Raw genomic sequence first — 24,956 nt, 5'->3', positions numbered from 1 at the left:
TAAACCAGCAGAAAAAACAACCATGCCGCCGGTGGCATCAGAACACACGACCTCCGAATATCGCGTCCGGTGCTCTTACCAACTGAGCTACGGCGACGGCGGTCCAATCTGCTGCTTTCGTGGGTATTTATGTTTTGCGTGTAAGCGAACCTTGAGAGTGTTCACCAGCGCCACCCTCGTCCATAGCGATGGACATAGCACGTCCTGTAATACCGCAAGTGTGACGTAGAACGTCATCTAACGGCGAGTTTGGAAACTGTGCGAGAGCCCTCTTATGCTACCTATGGCATCAAGACGGCCAGAACCGAGACCCCCGTTAAGCTATTAGCAGACAAGGCAAATGAAATGAGGGGCTCGTTTGACTAACATATTAAGGAAGCCAACTGTCAGCGAAACCAAGATGCTTAGTTGAATGCTTTATATTTTTTTAATTTCTGATGCTAATCAATTGGTTTATGGAAAATTACTTATAAACGAGCAGTAAAAACAGCCATGCCACCGGTGGGATCCGAACCCACGACCTCCGAATATCGCGTCCGGTGCTCTTACCAACTCAGCTACGGCGACGGCTGTACAATCTGCTGCTTTCCTGGGTATTTATGTTTTGCGTGTAAGCGAACCTTGAGAGTGTTCACCAGCGCCACCCTCGTCCATAGCGGTGGACGTAGCACGTCCTGTAATACCCCAAGTGTGACGTAGAACGTCATCTAAGGGCGAGGGCGGAAACTGTGCGAGAGCCCTCTTATGCTACCTTTGGCATCAAGACTGCCAGATCTGAGACCCCCGTTACGCTATTAGCATACAAGGCAAATGAAATGAGGGGCTCGTTTGACAAACATATTAAGAAAGCCAACAGTCATCGAAACCAAGGTGCATAGGAGAATGTTTTCTTTTTTTATGAATTTCTAATGCCAATATATTGGTTTATTAAAAATTCTTATAAACCAGCAGAAGAAACAACCATGCCGCGGGTGGCGTCCGAACCCTCGACCTCCGAATATCGCGTCCGCTGCTCTTACCAACTGAGCTATGGCAACGCCTGTCCTATCTGATGCTTTTGCGGGTATTTATGTTTTGCGTGTAAGCGAACCTTGAGAGTGTTCACCAGCGCCACCCTCGTTCATAGCGGTGGACGTAGCACGTCCTGTATTACCGCAAGTGTGACTTAGAACGTCATCTAACGGCGAGGGCGGAAGCTGTGCGAGAGCCCTCTTATGCTACCTATAGCGTCAAGACTGCCAGAACCGAGACCCCCGTTACGCTATTAGCAGACAAGGCAAATGAAATGAGGGGCTCGTTTGACTAACATATTAAGCCAACAGTCACCGAAACGAAGGTGCATAGAGGAATGTTTTCTATTTTTTTAAATTTCTAATTCCAATCAATTGTTTAAAGAAAATTCATACAAACCAGCAGAAAAAACAACCATGCCGCCGATGGCGTCCGAACCCTCGACCTCCGAATATCGCGTCCGGTGCTCTTACCAACTGAGCTACGGGACGGCTGTACAATATGCTGCTTTCTTGGGTATTTATGTTGTGCGTGTCAGCGAACCTTGAGAGTGTTCACCAGCGCCACCCTCGTCCATAGCGGTGGACGTAGCACGTCCTGTAATACCCCAAGTGTGACGTAGAACGTCATCTAAGGGCGAGGGCGGAAACTGTGCGAGAGCCCTCTTATGCTACCTATAGCATCAAGAATGCCAAAGCCCAGACCCCAGTTACGCTATTAGCAGACAAGGCAAATGAAATGAGGGGCTCGTTTGACTAACATATTAAGGAAGCCAACAGTCACCGAAACCAACGTGCATAGGAGAATGTTTTCTATTTTTTTAAATTTCTAATGCCAATCATTTGGTTTAAAGAAAATTACTTATAAACCAGCAGAAAAACCATGCCGCCGGTGGGATCCGAACCCACGACCTCCGAATATCGCGTCCGGTGCTCTTACCAACTGAGCTACCGCTACGGCTGTCCAATCTGCTGCTTTCGTGGGTATTTATGTTTTGCGTGTATGCGAACCTTGAGAGCGTTCACCAGCGCCACCCTCGTCCATAGCGGTGGACGTAGCACGTCCTGTAATACCGCAAGTGTGACGTAGAACGTCATCTAACGGCGAGGGCGGAAACTGTGCGAGAGCCCTCTTATGCTACCTATGGCATCAAGACTGCCAGAACCGAGACCTCCGTTAAGCTATTAGCAGACAAGGCAAATGAAATGAGGAGCTCGTTTGACAAAAATATTAAGCCAACAGTCACCGAAACGAAGGTGCATAGAGGAATGTTTTCTATTTTTTTAAATTTCTAATTCCAATCAATTGGTTTAAAGAAAATTCATATAAACCAGCAGAAAAAACAACCATGCCGCCGATGGCGTCCGAACCCTCGACCTTCGAATATCGCGTCCGGTGCTCTTACCAACTGAGCTACGGCGACGGATGTCCAATCTGCTGCTTTCGTGGGTATTTATGTTTTGCGTGTAAGCAAACCTTGAGAGTGGTTACCAGCGCCACCCTCGACCATAGCGGTGGACGTAGCACGTCCTGTAATACCGCAAGTGTGACGTAGAACGTCATCTAAAGGCGAGGGCGGAAACTGCGAGAGACCTCTTATGCGACCTATAGCGTCAAGACTGCCAGAAATGAGACCCCCGTTAAGCTATTAGCAGACAAGGGAAATGAAATGAGGGGCTGGTTTGACAAACATATTAAGGAAGCCAACAGTCACCGAAACCAAGGTGCATAGGGGAATGTTTTATTTTTTATGAATTTCTAATGCCAATCAATTGGTTTAAAGAAAGTTCTTATAAACCAGCAGATAAAAGAACCATGCCGCGCGTGGCGTCCGAACCCACGACCTCCGAATATCGCGTCTGGTGCTCTTACCAACTGAGCTATGGCAACGGCTGTCTAATCTGATGCTTTCGTGGGTATTTATGTTTTGCGTGTAAGCGAACCTTGAGAGTGTTCACCAGCGCCACCCTCGTCCATAGCGGTGGACGTAGGACGTCCTGTAATACCGCAGGTGCGACGTAGAACGTCATGTAATGGCGAGGGCGGAAACTGTGCGAGAGCCCTCTTATGCTACCTTTGGCATCAAGACTGCCAGATCCGCGACCCCCGTTACGCTATTAGCATACAAGGCAAATGAAATGAGGGGCTCGTTTGACAAACATATTAAGAAAGCCAACAGTCATCGAAACCAAGGTGCATAGGGGAATGTTTTCTTTTTTATGAATTTCTAATGCCAATATATTGGTTTATTAAAAATTCTTATAAACCAGCAGAAGAAACAACCATGCCGCGTGTGGCGTCCGAACCCTCGACCTCCGAATATCGCGTCCGCTGCTCTTACCAACTGAGCTATGGCAACGGCTGTCCTATCTGAGGCTTTTGCGGGTATTTATGTTTTGCGTGTAAGCAAACCTTGAGAGTGTTCACCAGCGCCACCCTCGTCCATAGCGGTGGACGTAGCACGTCCTGTAATACCGCCAATGTGACGTAGAACGTCATCTAACGGCGAGGGCGGAAACTGTGCGAGAGCCCTCTTATGCTACCTATGGCATCAAGACTGCCAGAACCGAGACCTCCGTTAAGCTATTAGCTGACAAGGCAAATGAAATGAGGAGCTCGTTTGACAAACATATTAAGCCAACAGTCACCGAAACGAAGGTGCATAGAGGAATGTTTTCTATTTTTTTAAATTTCTAATTCCAATCAATTGGTTTAAAGAAAATGCATAATAACCAGCAGAAAAAACAACCATGCCGCCGATGGCGTCCGAACCCTCGACCTTCGAATATCGCGTCCGGTGCTCTTACCAACTGAGCTACGGCGACGGATGTCCAATCTGCTGCTTTCGTGGGTATTTATGTTTTGCGTGTAAGCGAACCTTGAGAGTGTTCACCAGCGCCACCCTCGTCCATAGCGGTGGACGTAGGACGTCCTGTAATACCGCAGGTGCGACGTAGAACGACGTCATGTAATGGCGAGGGCGGAAACTGTGCGAGAGCCCTCTTATGCAACCTTTGGCATCAAGACTGCCAGATCCGAGACCCCCGTTACGCTATTAGCATACAAGGCAAATGAAATGAGGGGCTCGTTTGACAAACATATTAAGAAAGCCAACAGTCATCGAAACCAAGGCGCATAGGGGAATGTTTTCTTTTTTTGTGAATTTCTAATGCCAATATATTGGTTTATTAAAAATTCTTATAAACCAGCAGAAGAAACAACCATGCCGCGGGTGGCGTCCGAACCCTCGACCTCCGAATATCGCGTCCGCTGCTCTTACCAACTGAGCTATGGCAACGGCTGTCCTATCTGATGCTTTTGCGGGTATTTATGTTTTGCGTGTAAGCAAACCTTGAGAGTGTTCACCAGCGCCACCCTCGTCCATAGCGGTGGACGTAGCCCGTCCTGTAATACCGCAAGTGTGACTTAGAACGTCATCTAACGGCGAGGGCGGAAGCTGTGCGAGAGCCCTCTTATGCTACCTATAGCGTCAAGACTGCCAGAACCGAGACCCCGGTTACGCGATTAGCAGACAAGGCAAATGAAATGAGGGGCTCGTTTGACTAACATATTAAGGAAGCCAACAGTCACCGAAACCAAAGTGCATAGGGGGATGTTTTCTTTTTTTATGAATTTCTAATGCCAATATATTGGTTTATTAAAAATTCTTATAAACCAGCAGAAGAAACAACCATGCCGCGGGTGGCGTCCGAACCCTCGACCTCCGAAAATCGCGTCCGCTGCTCTTACCAACTGAGCTATGGCAACGGCTGTCCTATCTGATGCTTTTGCGGGTATTTATGTTTTGCGTGTAAGCAAACCTTGAGAGTGTTCACCAGCGCCACCCTCGTCCATAGCGGTGGACGTAGCCCGTCCTGTAATACCGCAAGTGTGACTTAGAACGTCATCTAACGGCGAGGGCGGAAGCTGTGCGAGAGCCCTCTTATGCTACCTATAGCGTCAAGACTGCCAGAACCGAGACCCCGGTTACGCGATTAGCAGACAAGGCAAATGAAATGAGGGGCTCGTTTGACTAACATATTAAGGAAGCCAACAGTCACCGAAACCAAAGTGCATAGGGGGATGTTTTCTATTTTTTTTTAATTTCTAATGCCAATCATTTGGTTTAAAGAAAATTACTTATAAACCAGCAGAAAAAACAACCATGTCGCCGGTGGCATCAGAACCCTCGACCTCCGAATATCGCGTCCGCTGCTCTTACCAACTGAGCTACGGCAACGGCTGTCCAATCTGCTGCTTTTGGTGGGTATTTATGTTATGTGCGTAAGCGAACCTTGAGAGTGTTCACCGGCGCCACCCTCGGCCATTGCGGTGGACGTAGGACGTCCTGTAATACCGCAAGTATGACGTAGAACGTCATGTAATGGCGAGGGCGGAAACTGTGCGAGAGCCCTGTTATGCTACATGTGACATCAAGACTTCCATAATGCGATACAGCGCGAATAAAGACGGGGACGAAGCGAGACAAGACACCACAGCGCTGACTTCAACGGAATTTTTATTGCGGAAAGGGGATATTTATACAGGAAATGGAAGGGAACGCATGATGCCGCTACTGCTGGAATTGATAAGCGGGATAAAATATTTAAAGGCGAAAAGAAGAGGCTGCAACAGCGCACAAGGATGACTACTAATAACAAACAACAACGCAGTGCAAGTCAATGATGAACGATAAGACAAGGGACCGGCATTTTGCAACAAAAACACAAAAACAAGAGCCAAGGGCCTTAAACCGCAGTACAAGGCGAGGAATGAAACTAGGGAGCATAAAGCAGGGCACTAACAATTTGTTAGGGGAAAATAAAGCCAAAAAAGGGTAAAAAAAATCTAAAACCGTGCGAGAGAGACTAAAATTGCAGGGCCAAAAGGGGCAAATAAGAGGCTGCTCATGACATTGCGGCAAACACACCTGAAAACTACTAAGAGCCAAAAGGTTCTAAAATCGCTGAAAATCAAAACCGAATGAATAAATCACCTAGATGGCATCTGGCTAAAAAAATCTACTTCTCGTTTCGTCAGGGCGATCGAGGGAGAGCTGACACAGTCCTCTCCTAGTTTCAAGATGTGCAATGCCTCCATGATTTCGCGAGTGCTTTGATGGGCATTTTTATCTAGAACAGTGCAATCTTGAAACAACGGCTTGCAAGGGCGAGACGGACACTTCAAGCAATGCACTCCCAGGTTCCTTTTTGCTGTGTTGCTGACGTCATTAGAGTGCTCCATCAGTCGCTCATTAAGGCACCGACCAGTTTGGCCTATGTAAGCCCTGCCACAACTCAAAGGAATTTTATACACGACACCGACTTTGCAGGATACAAACGGTGAACGGTGTTTGACCGGGCAGGCTGGTTTACGCTCTGCAGGGGCGTTTACTCTGTGGCAGAGCTTGGAGAGCTTGTCGGGAGCCGAAAACACCACTCTAACACCACTCGCGAAATCATGGAGGCATTGCACATCTTGAAACTAGGAGAGGACTGTGTCAGCTCTCCCTCGATCGCCCTGACGAAGCGAGAAGTAGATTATTAGAGCCAGATGTCATCTAGGTGATTTCTTCATTCGGTTTTGATTTTCAGCGATTTTAGAACGTTTTGGCTCTTAGTAGTTTTCAGGTGTGTTTGCCGCCATGTCATGAGCAGCCTCTTATTTGCCCCTTTTGGCCCTGCAATTTTAGTCTCTCTCGCACGGTTTTAGATCCTTTTTACCCTTTTTTGGCTTTATTTTCCCCTAGCAAATTGTTAGTGCCCTGCTTTAGGCTCCCTAGTTTCATTCCTCGCCTTGTACTGCGGTTTAAGGCCCTATGGCTCTTGTTTTTGTGTTTTTGTTGCAAAATACCGGTCCCTTGTCTTATCGTTCATCATTGACTTGCACTTCGTTGTTGTTTGTTATTAGCAGTCATCCTTGTGCGCTGTTGCAGCCTCTTCTTTTCGCCTTTAAATATCTTATCCCGCTTATCAATTCCAGCAGTAGCGGCATCATCCGTTCCCTTCCATTTCCTGTATAAATATCCCCTTTCAGCAATAAAAATTAAGTTGAAGTCAGCGCTGTGGTGTCTAGTCTCGCTTCGTCCCCGTCTTTATTCGCGCTGTATCGCATTATGGAAAATTACCAACTAGCCCGATCTGCCACTCTTGCATGACATCAAGACTGCCAGAACTGAGACCCCCGTTACGCTATTAGCATACAAGGCAAATGAAAGAGGGGCTCGTTTGACAAACATAATAAGAAAGCCAACAGTCATCGAAACCAAGGTGCATAGGGGAATGTTTTCTTTTTTTTGAATTTCTAATGCCAATATATTGGTTTATTGAAAATTCTTATAAACCAGCAGAAGAAACAATCACGCCGCGGGTAGCGTCCGAACCCTTGACCTCCGAATATCGCGTCTCGCTGCTCTTACCAACTGAGCTATGGCAACGGCGGTCCAATCTGCTGCTTTCGTGGGTATTTATGTTTTGCGTGTAAGCGAACCTTGAGAGTGTTCACCACCGCCACCCTCGTCCATAGCGGTGGACGTAGCACGTCCTGTAATACCGCCAGTGTGACGTAGAACGTCATCTAACGGCGAAGGCAGAAACTGTGCGAGAGCCCTCTTATGCTACCTATGGCATCAAGACTGCCAGAACCGAGACCTCCGTTTAGCTATTAGCAGACAAGGCAAATGAAATAAGGAGGTCGTTTGACAAACATATTAAGCCAACAGTCACCGAAACGAAGGTGCATAGAGGAATGTTTTCTATTTTTTTAAATTTCTAATTCCAATCAATTGGTTTAAAGAAAATTCATAGAAACCAGCAGAAAAAACAACCATGCCGCCGATGGCGTCCGAACCCTCGACCTCCGAATATCGCGTCCGGTGCTCTTACCAACTGAGCTACGGCGACGGATGTCCAATCTGCTGCTTTCGTGGGTATTTATGTTTAGCGTGTAAGCGAACCTTGAGAGTGGTTACCAGCGCCACCCTCGACCATAGCGGTGGACGTAGCACGTCCTGTAATACCGCAAGTGTGACGTAGAACGTGATCTAAAGGCGAGGGCGGAAACTGCGAGAGCCCTCTTATGCGACCTATGGCATCAAGACTGCCGGAACCAATACCCCGGTTAAGCTATTAGTAGACAAGACAAATGAAATGAGGGGCTCGTCTGACAAACATATTAAGGAAGCCAACAGTCACCGAAACGAAGGTGCATAGAGGAACGTTCTCTATTTTTTTAATTTCTAATGCCAATCATTTGTTTTAAAGAAAATTACTTATAAGCCAGCAGAAAAGCCATGCCGCCGGTGGGATCCGAACCCACGACCTCCGAATATCGCGTCCGGTGCTCTTACCAACTGAGCTACGGCTCCGGCTGTCCAATCTGCTGCTTTCGTGGGTATTTATGTTTTGCGTGTATGCGAACCTTGAGAGCGTTCACCAGCGCCACCCTCGTCCATAGCGGTGGACGTAGCACGTCCTGTAATACCGCAAGTGTGACGTAGAACATCATCTAACGGCGAGGGCGGAAACTGTGCGAGAGCCCTCTTATGCTACCTATGGCATCAAGACTGCCAGAACCGAGACCTCCGTTAAGCTATTAGCAGACAAGGCAAATGAAATGAGGAGCTCGTTTGACAAACATATTAAGCCAACAGTCACCGAAACGAAGGTGCATAGAGGAATGTTTTCTATTTTTTTTTAATTTCTAATTCCAATCAATTGGTTTAAAGAAAATTCATATAAACCAGCAGAAAAAACAACCATGCCGCCGACGGCGTCCGAACCCTCGACCTTCGAATATCGCGTCCGGTGCTCTTACCAACTGAGCTACGGCGACGGATGTCCAATCTGCTGCTTTCGTGGGTATTTATGTTTTGCGTGTAAGCGAACCTTGAGAGTGGTTACCAGCGCCACCCTCGACCATAGCGGTGGACGTAGCACGTCCTGTAATACCGCAAGTGTGACGTATAACATCATCTAAGGGCGAGGGCGGAAACTGTGCGAGAGCCCTCTTATGCTAAGTTTGGCATCAAGACTGCCACATCCGAGACCCCCGTTACGCTATTAGCATACAAGGCAAATGAAATGAGGGGCTCGTTTGACAAACATATTAAGAAAGCCAACAGTCATCGAAACCAAGGTGCATAGGGGAATGTTTTCTTTTTTTATGAATTTCTAATGCCAATTAATTGGTTTATTAAAAATTCTTATAAACCAGCAGAAAAACCATGCCGCCGGTGGGATCCGAACCCACGACCTCCGAATATTGCGTCCGCTGCTCTTACCAACTGAGCTACGGCTACGGCTGTCCAATCTGCTGCTTTCGTGGGTATTTATGTTTTGCGTGTATGCGAACCTTGAGAGCGTTCACCAGCGCCACCCTCGTCCATAGCGGTGGACGTAGCACGTCCTGTAATACCGCAAGTGTGACGTAGAACGTCATCTAACGGCGAGGGCGGAAACTGTGCGAGAGCCCTCTTATGCTACCTATGGCATCAAGACTGCCAGAACCGAGACCTCCGTTAAGCTATTAGCAGACAAGGCAAATGAAATGAGGAGCTCGTTTGACAAACATATTAAGCCAACAGTCACCGAAACGAAGGTGCATAGAGGAATGTTTTCTATTTTTTTAAATTTCTAATGCCAATCAATTGGTTTAAAGAAAATTACTTATAAACGAGCAGAAAAAACCATGCCGCCGGTGGAATCCGAACCCACGACCTCCGAATATCGCGTCCGGTGCTCTTACCAACTGAGCTACGGCGACGGCTGTACAATCTGCTGCTTTCTTGGGTATTTATGTTTTGCGTGTAAGCGAACCTTGAGAGTGTTCACCAGCGCCACCCTCGTCCATAGCGGTGGACGTAGCACGTCCTGTAATACCCCAAGTGTGACGTAGAACGTCATCTAAGGGCGAGGGCGGAAACTGTGCGAGAGCCCTCTTATGCTACCTATAGCATCAAGACTGCCAGAAATGAGACCCCCGTTAAGCTGTTAGCAGACAAGGGAAATGAAATGAGGGGCTGGTTTGACAAACATATTAAGGAAGCCAACAGTCACCGAAACCAAGGTGTATAGGGTAATGCTTTCTTTTTTAATTTCTAATGCCAATCATTTGTTTTAAAGAAAATTACTTATAAACCAGCAGAAAAACCATGCCGCCGGTGGGATCCGAACCCACGACCTCCGAATATCGCGTCCGGTGCTCTTACCAACTGAGCTACTGCTCCGGCTGTCCAATCTGCTGCTTTCGTGGGTATTTATGTTTTGCGTGTATGCGAACCTTGAGAGTGTTCACCAGCGCCACCCTCATCCATAGCGGTGGACGTCGGACGTCCTGCAATACCGCAGGTGTGACGTAGAACGTCATGTAATGGCGAGGGCGGAAACTGTGCGAGAGCCCTCTTATGCTACCTTTGGCATCAAGACTGCCAGATCCGAGACCCCCGTTACGCTATTAGCATACAAGGCAAATGAAATGAGGGGCTCGTTTGACAAACATATTAAGAAAGCCAACAGTCATCGAAACCAAGGTGCATAGGGGAATGTTTTCTTTTTTTATGAATTTCTAATGCAATATATTGGTTTATTAAAAATTCTTATAAACCAGCAGAAGAAACAACCATGCCGCCGGTGGCATCAGAACCCTCGACCTCCGAATGTCGCGTCCGCTGCTCTTACCAACTGATCTACGGCAACGGCTGTCCAATCTGCTGCTTTTGGTGGGTATTTTTGTTATGTGCGTAAGCGAACCTTGAGAATGTTCACCGGCGCCACCCTCCGCCATTGCGGTGGACGTAGCACGTCCTGTAATACCGCCAGTGTGACGTAGAACGTCATCTAACGGCGAGGGCGGAAACTGTGCGAGAGCCCTCTTATGCTACCTATGGCATCAAGACTGCCAGAACCGAGACCTCCGTTTAGCTATTAGCAGACAAGGCAAATGAAATGAGGAGGTCATTTGACAAACATATTAAGCCAACAGTCACCGAAACGAAGGTGCATAGAGGAATGTTTTCTATTTTTTTAAATTTATAATTCCAATCAATTGGTTTAAAGAAAATTCATACAAACAAGCAGAAAAAACAACCATGCCGCCGATGGCGTCCGAACCCTCGACCTCCGAATATCGCGTCCGGTGCTCTTACCAACTGAGCTACGGGACGGCTGTACAATCTGCTGCTTTCTTGGGTATTTATGTTTTGCGTGTCAGCGAACCTTGAGAGTGTTCACCAGCGCCACCCTTGTCCATAGCGGTGGACGTAGCACGTCCTGTAATACCCCAAGTGTGACGTAAAACGTCATCTAAGGGCGAGGGCGGAAACTGTGCGAGAGCCCTCTTATGCTACCTATAGCATCAAGAATGCCAAATCCCAGACCCCAGTTACGCTATTAGCAGACTAGGCAAATGAAATGATGGGCTCGTTTGAGTAACATATTAAGGAAGCCAACAGTCACCGAAACCAACGTGCATAGGGGAATGTTTTCTATTTTTTTAAATTTCTAATGCCAATCATTTGTTTTAAAGAAAATTACTTATAAGCCAGCAGAAAAACCATGCCGCCGGTGGGATCCGAACCCACGACCTCCGAATATCGCGTCCGGTGCTCTTACCAACTGAGCTACGGCTCCGGCTGTCCAATCTGCTGCTTTCGTGGGTATTTATGTTTTGCGTGTATGCGAACCTTGAGAGCGTTCACCAGCGCCACCCTCGTCCATAGCGGTGGACGTAGCACGTCCTGTAATACCGCAAGTGTGACGTAGAACGTCATCTAACGGCGAGGGCGGAAACTGTGCGAGAGCCCTCTTATGCTACCTATGGCATCAAGACTGCCAGAACCGAGACCTCCGTTAAGCTATTAGCAGACAAGGCAAATGAAATGAGGAGCTCGTTTGACAAACATATTAAGCCAACAGTCACCGAAACGAAGGTGCATAGAGGAATGTTTTCTATTTTTTTTAAATTTCTAATTCCAGTCAATTGGTTTAAAGAAAATTCATATAAACCAGCAGAAAAAACAACCATGCCGCCGATGGCGTCCGAACCCTCGACCTTCGAATATCGCGTCCGGTGCTCTTACCAACTGAGCTACGGCGACGGATGTCCAATCTGCTGCTTTCGTGGGTATTTATGTTTTGCGTGTAAGCGAACCTTGAGAGTGGTTACCAGCGCCACCCTCGACCATAGCGGTGGACGTAGCACGTCCTGTAATACCGCAAGTGTGACGTATAACATCATCTAAGGGCGAGGGCGGAAACTGTGCGAGAGCCCTCTTATGCTACCTTTGGCATCAAGACTGCCACATCCGAGACCCCCGTTACGCTATTAGCATACAAGGCAAATGAAATGAGGGGCTCGTTTGACAAACATATTAAGAAAGCAAACAGTCATCGAAACCAAGGTGCATAGGGGAATGTTTTTTTTTTATGAATTTCTAATGCCAATATATTGGTTTATTAAAAATTCTTATAAACCAGCAGAATAAACAACCATGCCGCCGGTGGCATCAGAACCCTCGACCTCCGAATGTCGCGTCCGGTGCTCTTACCAACTGAGCTATGGCAACGGCTGTCCAATCTGATGCTTTCGTGGGTATTTATGTTTTGCGTGTAAGCGAACCTTGAGAGTGTTCACCAGCGCTACCCTCGTCCATAGCGGTGGACGTAGGACGTCCTGTAATACCGCAGGTGCGACGTAGAACGACGTCATGTAATGGCGAGGGCGGAAACTGTGCGAGACTGCCAGAACCGAGACCTCCGTTTAGCTATTAGCAGACAAGGCAAATGAAATAAGGAGGTCGTTTGACAAACATATTGTCACGTTGTGGTGACGGCAGTCGAAGCAGCGATGAAGACGGACGAAAGGGTCTTCTAAAAGAAAACTGTTTATTGGGCGGACTTGCACCCAAAATGGACTGACTCACTCGGCGGTCGTCGAACAGAATGCCCGCCGCTGTCGGCCGTGCTCAATTTAAAGCTGATAGCGAACATTCGAGATAAAGGGCGCAAAGTTACTAGAACATTCCGGAACAACGTAGAATCAGCTTTGCCTGGCTGCGATCAATCGAGATAAATCTAGTCGCGTCTTGCGTCGCAAACAAAGCGATAAAGTGGTGTCGCGGCAGATTTTAAAAACGAACAAACACTGCAAATATACGCGGCATTACTCCCCTCTCAAAGAAGCATCGACCCGATGCATTAAAACAAATAATGCGACTAGTAAGGGAAAAAACGGATCTTGCGAAAATAGAGCATGGAAACGCAGCGGCCTTTAGCGCGCATAATACGGCTTCAGACGGACTACATGGACAACTTCTGGTCGTACGCGGCGTCGCTGGGATGCAGTCATTGCGTCAGGGATGACTTCATAATCCAGTTCACCAAGCCGACAAAGAACCTTGTACGGGCCGAAATAGCGGCGCAAAAGCTTTTCACTCAATCCACGGCGGCGAATGGGCGTCCACACCCAGACTTGGTCTCCTGGCTTGTATTCCGCGTTGCGTCTTCGTAGGTTATAGCGTCTGGCGTCGGACCGCTGCTGATCTTTGATCCGTAATCGGGCAAGCCTTCGAGCTTCTTCTGCGCGTTGAAGGTAGGCGGCAACGTCGACGTTCTCTTCTTCTGTAACGTTGGGCAGCATGACGTCTAGCGTGGTCGGTGGAGGATCTTCGGCGTTTCGCTCTTAAGCAACCTTACCTCCAGAGGCTGCTGCCTTTAGTTTCCCCTACGGGGGCTGGGAGACCTTCCTCGTACCGCGGCTGCGTAGCTGCGGCGTGGCGACGCAAAGCGGAAGGTTGACGGCGATGGTGAGCGCGAAATGCGGTTCGGCGTGTACTCTTCTCGACGCAGGTACTCGTCGATTTCCTGCGGACGTTGTCCGAAGCGTGGCCGTGGGGCGTTAATAGCAAATCCTCGAAGACCGATTCGTCGACACGGGCAGTGACGAAGAATATGGCCGGCCTCACCGCAATGGAAGCACAACGGCCGGTTGTCGGAAGTCCTCCAGGCGTTGCATTTCCTGGGGCTTGAGCGTCGGTCATATGCTGGGCGGGTGGGGGCTGGGAGGCGGCGTTGTGGAACAAGTGGCTCATCTCGGGGAGGATTGGGGGGTTGTCGTTGGGGCTGAGCAGTCCTTACTGCAGCGGCGTAGGTCATGGCCTGGGGTTCTGTGGCCATCGGGGTGCCAAGTACCTGTTGCACTTGTTCCCGTACCGCGGCCATCAGAGTCGCTGCTTGTGGCTGTGGGGAGGATGGCAGTAATCGGCGTAGCTCCTCTCGGACGATTTCGCGGATAACTTCCCGCAAGCTGTCGCTGGTGGTGGCCGGCGTGTCCGAACGGATTGCACAGGCAGATGAAGGGCGGTTGTACTGCCGAGCTCGGACGTCGAGGGTCTTCTCAATCGTGCAGGCTTCTTGCATGAATTCCTCGACTGTTGTTGGCGGCTGACGGACGAGGCCGTCAAAGAGTTGTTCTTTTACGCCGCGCATTAAAAACTTAACTTTCTTTTCCTCGGTCATCCCGGAGTCGGCGCGGCGAAATAGGCGCTTCATCTCCTCGACGTAACCGCGGACGGGCTCATTCGGAAGCTGGATCCTGGACTCGAGGAGTCGTTCGGCTCTTTCTTTCCTCACGACACTGGCGAATAACTTCAATAGTTCTCTCTTGAATAGCTCTCATGTCGTAAGGGACGACTCGTAGTTTTTGTACCACGTGCGTGCGGAGCCATCCAATGAGAAGAACACGTGTCCAATTTTGGCCGCATCATCCCACTTGTTGAATGATGCCACGCGCTCAAATTGGTCCAACCATTCTTCAGGGACTTCGCCTAGGGATCTATTGAAAGTTGGCGGCACCCGCGGCTGCTGTAGTATGATCGGTGTCGACAACTTCGGCGAGGTTGCGGTGCTCGTAGCAGCGTCTTTTCGCTGTCTGGTGCGGTCTGGCAGTTTTCCGAACTCAGGCTCATCTCCCTGGAGACGTCTGCTGGCTCGCTGAGCTGTGGGCTTGTCCTCGGGTGCGAATCGCTGAGGGCTGGCTTCACGACTTGAAGGGGGCGTCCGGAACATAGAAGGCTACCCAGCACCTCCACCAGATGTCACGTTGTGGTGATGGCAGTCGAAGCAGCGATGAAGACGGACGAAAGGGTCTTCTAAAAGAAAACTGTTTATTGGGCTGACTTGCACCCAAAATGGACTGACTCACTCGGCGGTCGTCGAACAGAATGCCCGCCGCTGTCGGCCGTGCTCAATTTAAAGCTGATAGCGAACATTCGAGATAAAGGGCGCAAAGTTACTAGAACATTCCGGAACAACGTAAAATCAGCTTTGCCTGGCTGCGATCAATCGAGATAAATCTAGTCGCGTCTTGCGTCGCAAACAAAGCGATAAAGTGGTGTCGCGGCAGATTTGAAAAACGAACAAACACTGCAAATATACGCGGCAATATTAAGCCAACAGTCACCGAAACGAAGGTGCATAGAGGAATTTTTTCTATTTTTTTAAATTTCTAATTCCAATCAATTGGTTTAAAGAAAATTCATACAAACCAGCAGAAAAAACAACCATGCCGCCGATGGCGTCCGAACCCTCGACCTCCGAATATCGCGTCCGGTGCTCTTACCAACTGAGCTACGGGACGGCTGTACAATCTGCTGCTTTCTTGGGTATTTATGTTTTGCGTGTCAGCGAACCTTGAGAGTGTTCACCAGCGCCACCCTCGTCCATAGCGGTGGACGTAGCACGTCCTGTAATACCCCAAGTGTGACGTAGAACGTCATCTAAGGGCGAGGGCGGAAACTGTGCGAGAGCCCTCTTATGCTACCTATAGCATCAAGAATGCCAAAGCCCAGACCCCAGTTACGCTATTAGCAGACAAGGCAAATGAAATGAGGGGCTCGTTTGACTAACATATTAAGGAAGCCAACAGTCACAGAAACCAACGTGCATAGGGGAATGTTTTCTATTTTTTAAATTTCTAATGCCAATCATTTGGTTTAAAGAAAATTACTTATAAACCAGCAGAAAAACCATGCCGCCGGTGGGATCCGAACCCACGACCTCCGAATATTGCGTCCGGTGCTCTTACCAACTGAGCTACGGCTACGGCTGTCCAATCTGCTGCTTTCGTGGGTATTTATGTTTTGCGTGTATGCGAACCTTGAGAGCGTTCACCAGCGCCACCCTCGTCCATAGCGGTGGACGTAGCACGTCCTGTAATACCGCAAGTGTGACGTAGAACGTCATCTAACGGCGAGGGCGGAAACTGTGCGAGAGCCCTCTTATGCTACCTATGGCATCAAGACTGCCAGAACCGAGACCTCCGTTAAGCTATTAGCAGATAAGGCAAATGAAATGAGGAGCTCGTTTGACAAACATATTAAGCCAACAGTCACCGAAACGAAGGTGCATAGAGGAATGTTTTCTATTTTTTTTAAATTTCTAATTCCAGTAAATTGGTTTAAAGAAAATTCATATAAACCAGCAGAAAAAACAACCATGCCGCCGATGGCGTCCGAACCCTCGACCTTCGAATATCGCGTCCGGTGCTCTTACCAACTGAGCTACGGCGACGGATGTCCAATCTGCTGCTTTCGTGGGTATTTATGTTTTGCGTGTAAGCGAACCTTGAGAGTGGTTACCAGCGCCACCCTCGACCATAGCGGTGGACGTAGCACGTCCTGTAATACCGCAAGTGTGACGTATAACATCATCTAAGGGCGAGGGCGGAAACTGTGCGAGAGCCCTCTTATGCTACCTTTGGCATCAAGACTGCCACATCCGAGACCCCCGTTACGCTATTAGCATACAAGGCAAATGAAATGAGGGGCTCGTTTGACAAACATATTAAGAAAGCAAACAGTCATCGAAACCAAGGTGCATAGGGGAATGTTTTTTTTTTATGAATTTCTAATGCCAATATATTGGTTTATTAAAAATTCTTATAAACCAGCAGAAGAAACAACCATGCCGCCGGTGGCAACAGAACCCTCGACCTCCGAATGTCGCGTCCGGTGCTCTTACCAACTGAGCTATGGCAACGGCTGTCCAATCTGATGCTTTCGTGGGTATTTATGTTTTGCGTGTAAGCGAACCTTGAGAGTGTTCACCAGCGCCACCCTCGTTCATAGCGGTGGACGTAGGACGTCCTGTAATACCGCAGGTGCGACGTAGAACGACGTCATGTAATGGCGAGGGCGGAAACTGTGCGAGAGCCCTCTTATGCTACCTTTGGCATCAAGACTGCCAGATCCGAGACCCCCGTTACGCTATTAGCATACAAGGCAAATGAAATATTGGCTCGTTTGACAAACATATTAAGAAAGCCAACAGTCATCGAAACCAAGGTGCATAGGGGAATGTTTTCTTTTTTTATGAATTTCTAATGCCAATATAATGGTTTATTGAAAATTCTTATAAACCAGCAGAAGAAGCAATCATGCCGCGGGTGGCGTCCGAACCCACGACCTCCGAATATCGCGTCCGGTGCTCTTACCAACTGAGCTATGGCAACGGCTGTCCAATCTGCTGCTTTCGTGGGTATGTATGTTTTGCGTCTAAGCGAACCTTGAGTGTGTTCACCAGCGCCACCCTCGTCCATAGCGGTGGACGTAGCACGTCCTGTAATACCGCAGGTGTGACATAGGACGTCATCTAACGGCGAGGGCGGAAACTGTGCGAGAGCCCTCTTATGCTACTTATGGCATCAAGACTGCCAGAACCGAGACCTCCGTTAAGCTATTAGCATACAAGGCAAATGAAAGAGGGGCTCGTTTTACAAACATAATAAGAAAGCCAACAGTCATCGAAACCAAGGTACATAGGGGAATGTTTTCTTTTTTTTGAATTTCTAATGCCAATGTATTGGTTTATTGAAAATTCTTATAAACCAGCAGAAGAAACAATCATGCCGCGGGTGGCGTCCGAACCCTTGACCTCCGAATATCGCGTCTCGCTGCTCTTACCAACTGAGCTATGGCAACGGTGGTCCAATCTGCTGCTTTCGTGGGTATTTATGTTTTGCGTGTAAGCGAACCTTGAGAGTGTTCACCACCGCCACCCTCGTCCATAGCGGTGGACGTAGCACGTCCTGTAATACCGCCAGTGTGACGTAGAACGTCATCTAACGGCGAGGGCGGAAACTGTGCGAGAGCCCTCTTATGCTACCTATGGCATCAAGACTGCCAGTACCGAGACCTCCGTTTATCTATTAGCAGACAAGGCAAATGAAATGAGGAGCTCGTTTGACAAACATATTAAGCCAACAGTCACCGAAACGAAGGTGCATAGAGGAATGATTTCTATTTTTTTTAATTTCTAATTCCAATCAATTGGTTTAAAAAAATTCATACAAACCAGCAGAAAAAACAACCATGCCACCGATGGCGTCCGAACCCTCGACCTCCGAATATCGCGTCCGGTGCTCTTACCAACTGAGCTACGGCGATGGCTGTACAATCTGCTGCTTTCTTGGGTATTTATGTTTTGCGTGTCAGCGAACCTTGAGAGTGTTCACCAGCGCCACCCTCGTCCATAGCGGTGGACGTAGCAGCCCGTCTGGTAATACCCTAAGTGTGACGTAGAACGTCATCTAAGGGCGAGGGCGGAAACTGTGCGAGAGCCCTCTTATGCTACCTATGGCATCAAGAATGCCAAAGCCCAGACCCCAGTTGCGCTATTAGCAGACAAGGCGAATGAAATGAGGGGATCGTTTGACAAACATATTAAGGGAGCCAACAGTCACCGAAACCAACGTGCATAGAGGAATGTTTCCTATTTTTTTAAATTTCTAATTCCAATCATTTGGTTTAAAGAAAATTACTTATAAACCAGCAGAAAAAAAAACATTGCCGCCGGTGGGATCCGAACCCACGACCTCCGAATATCGCGTCCGGTGCTCTTACCAACTGAGCAACGGCAACGGCTGTCCAATCTGCTGCTTTCATGGGTAATTATGTTTTGCGTGTAAGCGAACCTTGAGAGTGTCCACCAGCGCCGCCCTCGTCCATAGCGGTGGACGTAGCACGTCCTGTAATACCTCAAGTGTGACGTAGACCGTCATCTAAGGGCGAGGGCGGAAACTGTGCGAGAGCCCTCTTATGCTACCTATAGCATCACGAATGCCAAAGCCCAGACCCCAGTTACGCTATTAGCAGACAATTAAGGCAGATCAAATGAGGGGCTCGTTTGACAAACATATTAAGGAAGCCAACAGTCACGGAAACCAAGGTGCATAGGGGAATGTTTTCTATTTTTTGAATTTCTAATGCTAATGGATTGGTTTAAAGAAAATTTCTTATGAGCGAGCAGAAAAAACAACCATGCCGCCGGTGGGATCCGAACCCTCGACCTCCGAATATCGCGTCCGCTGCTCTTACCAACTGAGCTATGGCAACGACTGTCCAATCTGCTGCTTTCGCGGGTATTTATGTTTTGCGTGTAAGCGAACCTTGAGAGTGTTCACCAGCGCCACCCTCGTCCATAGCGGTGGACGTAGCACGTCCTGTAATACCGCAAGTGTGACTTAGAACGTCATCTAATGGCGAGGGCGGAAGCTGTGCGAGAGCCCTCTTATTATACCTATAGCGTCAAGACTGCCAGAACCGAGACCCCCGTTACGCTATTAGCAGACAAGGCAAATGAAATGAGGGGCTCGTTTGACTAACATATTAAGGAAGCCAACAGTCACCGAAACCAACGTGCATAGAGGAATGTTTTCTATTTTTTAATATTTCTAATGCCAATCATTTGGCTTAAAGAAAATTACTTATAAACCAGCAGGAAAAAAACTATGCCGCTGGTGGGATCCGAACCCACGACCTCAGAATATCGCGTCCAGTGCTCTCACCAAGTGAGCAACCGCAACGGCTGTCCAATCTGCTGCTTTCATGGGTAATTATGTTTTGCGTGTACGCGAACCTTGAGAGTGTTCACGAGCGCCACCCTCGTCCATAGCGGTGGACGTAGCACGTCCTGTAATACCGCAAGTGTGACTTAGAACGTCATCTAAAGGCGAGGGCGGAAACTGCGAGAGCCCTCTTATGCGACCTATGGCATCAAGACTGCCGGAACCGAGACCCCGGTAAAGTTATTAGTAGACAAGACAAATGAAATGAGGGGCTCGTTTGAGTAACATATTAAGGAAGCCAACAGTCACCGAAACCAACGTGCATAGGGGAATGTTTTCTATTTTTTTTTAATTTCTAATGCCAAAGGCAGCGATGGCGTAGAGGTAGAACATCCGCCTCGCGTGCAAGAGGACCGGGGTTCAAATCCTGGTGCCGCGCAATTCTCCACCGGGTTTAAAAAAAAAAATATCCGCGTGTCGATGGAATTGCATAACCAGGCCTGGAGTGCGGCCTTATCTCGGTGACCAGAACCGACAACGCACTCTCTCACCAGAGCAGGATTTGGCCACCCTGGTGTAGTACTTGGCCACAACCTTCTATGATCAAACCAATTAACCCTCGGCCCTCAGTCCCCAGCGGCTGCAGAGCAACTGACCACGGCGGCGGTCAGACCTGTGACGCAGCGGAGGGTGCTAAGAATCTCTGGCTCCGGACAGGCCGCCATTGGAATCTGAACCTGGCAACGTTTAACGCTAGAACTTTAGCTAGTGAGGCTAGCCTAGCAGTGCTGTTCGAGGAACTAGCGGGAATTAAATGGGATGTGATAGGGCTTAGCGAAGTTAGGAGGACAGGTGAGGCGTATACAGCACTAAAGGACGGACACATACTGTGCTATCGCGGGTTAGAGGGTAGACGAGAACTAGGTGTGGGTTTCCTCATTAATAAGGATATAGCTGGCAACGTAGAGTTCTACAGTATTAACGAGAGGGTAGCAGCTATAGCAATTAGGCTGAATAGGAGGTACAAGCTGAAAGTGGTGCAGGCCTACGCACCCACATCCAGCCATGATGACCAGACCGTTGAAAGCTTCTATGAGGACGTAGAATCAGCAATGAATACAGTAAAATCGCAGTACACTGTACTGATGGGCGACTTCAATGCGAAGGTGGGCAAGAAGCAGGCTGACGACCACGCGGTAGGTGACTATGGGATAGGCTCTAGAAATAGCAGGAGAGAGTTATTAGTCGAATTCGCGGATAGAAATAATTTACGGATCATGAATACCTTCTTCCGCAAACGAGAAAACAGGAAGTGGACCTGGAAGAGCCCCAATGGTGAGATTAAAAATGAAATAGACTTCATACTATGCGCTAAACCTGGCATCATTCAGGATGTGGCCGTCCTCGGAAGGGTGCGTTGCAGCGACCATAAAATGGTAAGGTCTAGAATTAGCCTAGACTTGAAGAGGGAACGGAAGAAGCTAGCGAAGAAGAAGACCATTAACGAGTTAGCCGTAAGAGGGAAAGCACAGGAGTTTAGGATAGCGCTGCAAAACAGATACTCGGCTTTAACTGAGGAAGATGATCTTGATGTTCATTCAATGCACGATAACCTGACATCAATAATTACGGAGTGCGCAGTAGAAGTAGGCGGTAGGACCGTTCGAAAAGATACCGGGAAGCTATCTCAGGTGACGAAAGATCTGATTAAGAAGCGCCAAAACATGAAGGCATCTAACACTACCGATAAAATAGAACTAACGGAGCTATCAAAGTTAATAAATAAGCGCAAGGTAGCCGACATAAGGAAGTTTAATATGGAGAGAATCGAGCATGCTCTAAAGAACGGAGGTAGCCTAAAAACAGTGAAGAGGAAACTAGGCATAGGTAAAAACCAGATGTATGCATTAAGAGACAAGCAGGGCAATGTCATTAGCAATATGGATAAGATAGTTAACGTAGCCGAAGAGTTCTACACAGACCTGTACAGTAGCCAATGTAATCAGAACGCTAATGAGAAAGACAGCAGTGCACAGCAATGCGTCATCCCGCCAGTAACGAAAGATGAAGTAAAGAAAGCCTTAGAAGCAATGAAAAGGGGAAAAGCAGCTGGGGAGGATCAGGTAACAGCAGATCTGTTGAAGGATGGAGGGGACATCGTGCTAGAAAAACTAGCCACCCTGTATACGCAATGCCTTATGACCTCGACTGTACCAGAAGCTTGGAAGAATGCAAACATTATCTTAATTCATAAGAAGGGAGACGCCAAGGACTTGAAAAATTACAGGCCGATCAGCTTACTATCCGTTGCCTACAAAGTATTTACTAAGGTAATCGCTAATAGAGTCAGGGCAACGTTAGACTTTAATCAACCAAATGATCAGGCAGGCTTTCGTAAAGGATATTCTACAATAGATCATATTCACACCATCAATCAGGTGATAGAGAAATGCGCAGAATATAACCAACCTCTATATATAGCTTTCATTGATTACGAGAAAGCATTCGACTCAGTGGAAACCTCAGCAGTCATACAGGCATTGCGTAATCAGGGGGTAGAAGTGCCTTATGTCAAAATATTGGAAGATATATATAGCAACTGCACAGCTACTATAGTCCTCCATAAAGTCAGCAATAAAATTCCAATGAGGAAGGGCGTCAGGCAAGGAGACACGATCTCGCCAATGCTGTTCACCGCATGTTTGCAGGAGGTATTTCGAGGCCTGAATTGGGAACAGTTGGGAATAAGAATAAATGGAGAATACCTAAATAATCTGAGATTTGCTGATGACATTGCCTTGCTGAGTCACTCAGGAGGTGAACTGCAAATCATGATCAACGAGTTAGACAGGCAGAGCAGATCGATGGGTCTAAAAATTAACATGCAGAAAACCAAGGTAATGTTCAACAGCCTAGCAAGGGAACAACAGTTCACAATTGGCAGCGAGAGCCTAGAAATTGTGCCGGAATACGTCTACTTAGGGCAGGTAGTGACAGCTGATCCGGATCATGAGAGGGAGATAACTAGAAGGATAAGAATGGGGTGGAGCGCATATGGCAAATTCTCGCAGATCATGAGTGGCAGTTTACCAATTTGCCTCAAGAGGAAAGTGTACAACAGCATAATCTTACCGGTACTCACCTATGGGGCAGAAACGTGGAGGCTAACGAAAAGAGTTCAGCTTAAGTTAAGGACAACGCAGCGAGCCATGGAAAGAAAAATGATAGGTGTAACGTTAAGAGATCGGAAGCGGGCAGAGTGGGTGAGGGAACAAACACGGGTTAATGACATCCTAGTCGAAATCAAGAGAAAGAAATGGGCTTGGGCAGGGCATGTAATGCGAAGGCAAGATAACCGCTGGTCTTTAAGGGTAACGGAGTGGGTTCCAAAAGAAAGTAAGCGTAGCAGGGGGCGGCAGAAGGTTAGATGGGCGGATGAGATTAAGAAGTTTGCAGGCAAAGGGTGGATGCAGCTGGCAAAGGATAGGGTTAATTGGAGAGACATGGGAGAGGCCTTTGCCCTGCAGTGGGTGTAGTAGGGCTGATGATGATGATGACTTATGAGCGAGCAGAAAAAACCATGCCACCGGTGGGATCCGAACCCACGACCTCCGAATATCGCGTCCGGTGCTCTTACCAACTGAGCTACGGCGACCGCTGTCCAATCTGCTGCTTTCGTCAATATTTATGTTTTGCGTGTAAGCGAACCTTGAGAGCGTTCACCAGCGCCACCCTCGTCCATAGCGGTGGACGTAGCACGTCCTATAATACCGCAAGTCTGATGTAGAACGTCGTCTAACGGCGAGGGCGGAAACTGTGCGAGAGCCCTCTTATGCTACCTATGGCATCAAGACTGCCAGAACCAAGACCTCCGTTAAGCTATTAGCAAACAAGGCAAATGAAATGAGGAGCTCGTTTGACAAACATATTTGGCCAACAGTCACCGAAACGAAGGTGCATAGAGGAATGTTTTCTATTTTTTAAATTTCTAAATCCAAACATTTGGTTTAAAGAAAATTACTTATAAACCAGCAGAAAAAAAACCATGCCGCCGGTGGGATCCGAACCCACGACCTCCGAATGTCGCGTCCGGTGCTCTTACCAACTGAGCAACGGCAACGGCTGTGCAATCTGCTGCTTTCATGGGTAATTATGTTATGAGTGTAAGCGAACCTTGAGAGTGTTCACGAGCGCCACCCTCGTCCATAGCGGTGGACGTAGCACGTCCTGTAATATCGCTACCGTAAGTGTGACGTAGAACGTCATCTAACGGCGAGGGCGGAAACTGCGGGAGCCCTCTTATGCGACCTATGGCACCAAGACTGCCGGAACCGAGACCCCGGTTAAGCTATTAGTAGACAAGACAAATGAAATGAGGGGCTCGTTTGACTAACATATTAATTAAGCCAAAAGTCACCGAAACCAACGTGCATAGGGGAATGTTTTCTATTTTTTTTAATTTTTAATGCCAATCATTAGGCTTAAAGAAAATTACTTATAACCCAGCAGAAAAAAAACCAAGCCGCCGGTGGGTTTCGAACCCACGACCTCCGAATACCGCGTCCGGTGCTCTTACCAACTGAGCTACGGCGACGGCTGTCCAATCTGCTGCTTTCTTGGGTATTTACGATTTGCGTGTAAGCGAACCTTGAGTGTTCACCAGCGCCACCCTCGTCCATAGCGGTGGACGTAGCACGTCCTGTAATACCCCAAGTGTGACGTAGAACGTCATCTAAGGGCGAGGGCGGAAACTGTGCGAGAGCCCTCTTATGCTACCTATAGCATCAAGACTGCCAGAACCGAGACACCCGTTAAGCTATTAGGAGACAAGGCAAATGAAATGAGGGGCCCGTTGGACAAACATATTAAGGAAGCCAACAATCACCGATACCAAGGTGCATAGTGGAATGTTTTCTTTTTTTATTTCTAATGCGAATCAATTGGTATAAAGAAAATCATATAAACCTGCAGAAAAAACAACCATGCCACCGGTTTCATCAGAACCCTCGACCTCCGAATATCGCGTCCGCTGCTCTTACCAACTGAGCTATGGCAACGGCTGCCCAATCTGATGCTTTCGTGGGTATTTATGTTTTGCGTGTAAG

General features: G+C 48.0%; 2 non-coding genes across 2 annotated transcripts; both read right to left on the bottom strand.

Moving 5' to 3' along the window:
• Positions 1-16,036: 16,036 nt before the first annotated feature.
• On the bottom strand, positions 16,037-16,113 carry TRNAL-CAA (transfer RNA leucine (anticodon CAA)). Its single transcript has one exon. It is a non-coding gene; the product is annotated as a tRNA-Leu (tRNA).
• Positions 16,114-24,371: 8,258 nt separating this feature from the next.
• On the bottom strand, positions 24,372-24,445 carry TRNAP-CGG (transfer RNA proline (anticodon CGG)). Its single transcript has one exon. It is a non-coding gene; the product is annotated as a tRNA-Pro (tRNA).
• Positions 24,446-24,956: the final 511 nt, after the last annotated feature.

This window comes from Amblyomma americanum, chromosome 1 (genome assembly GCF_052857255.1).
Source record: "Amblyomma americanum isolate KBUSLIRL-KWMA chromosome 1, ASM5285725v1, whole genome shotgun sequence".
Lineage (NCBI taxonomy): Eukaryota > Metazoa > Arthropoda > Arachnida > Ixodida > Ixodidae > Amblyomma > Amblyomma americanum.
Note: the sequence above shows the minus strand (reverse complement) of the source record. Positions and strands in the feature narration are given on the sequence as shown.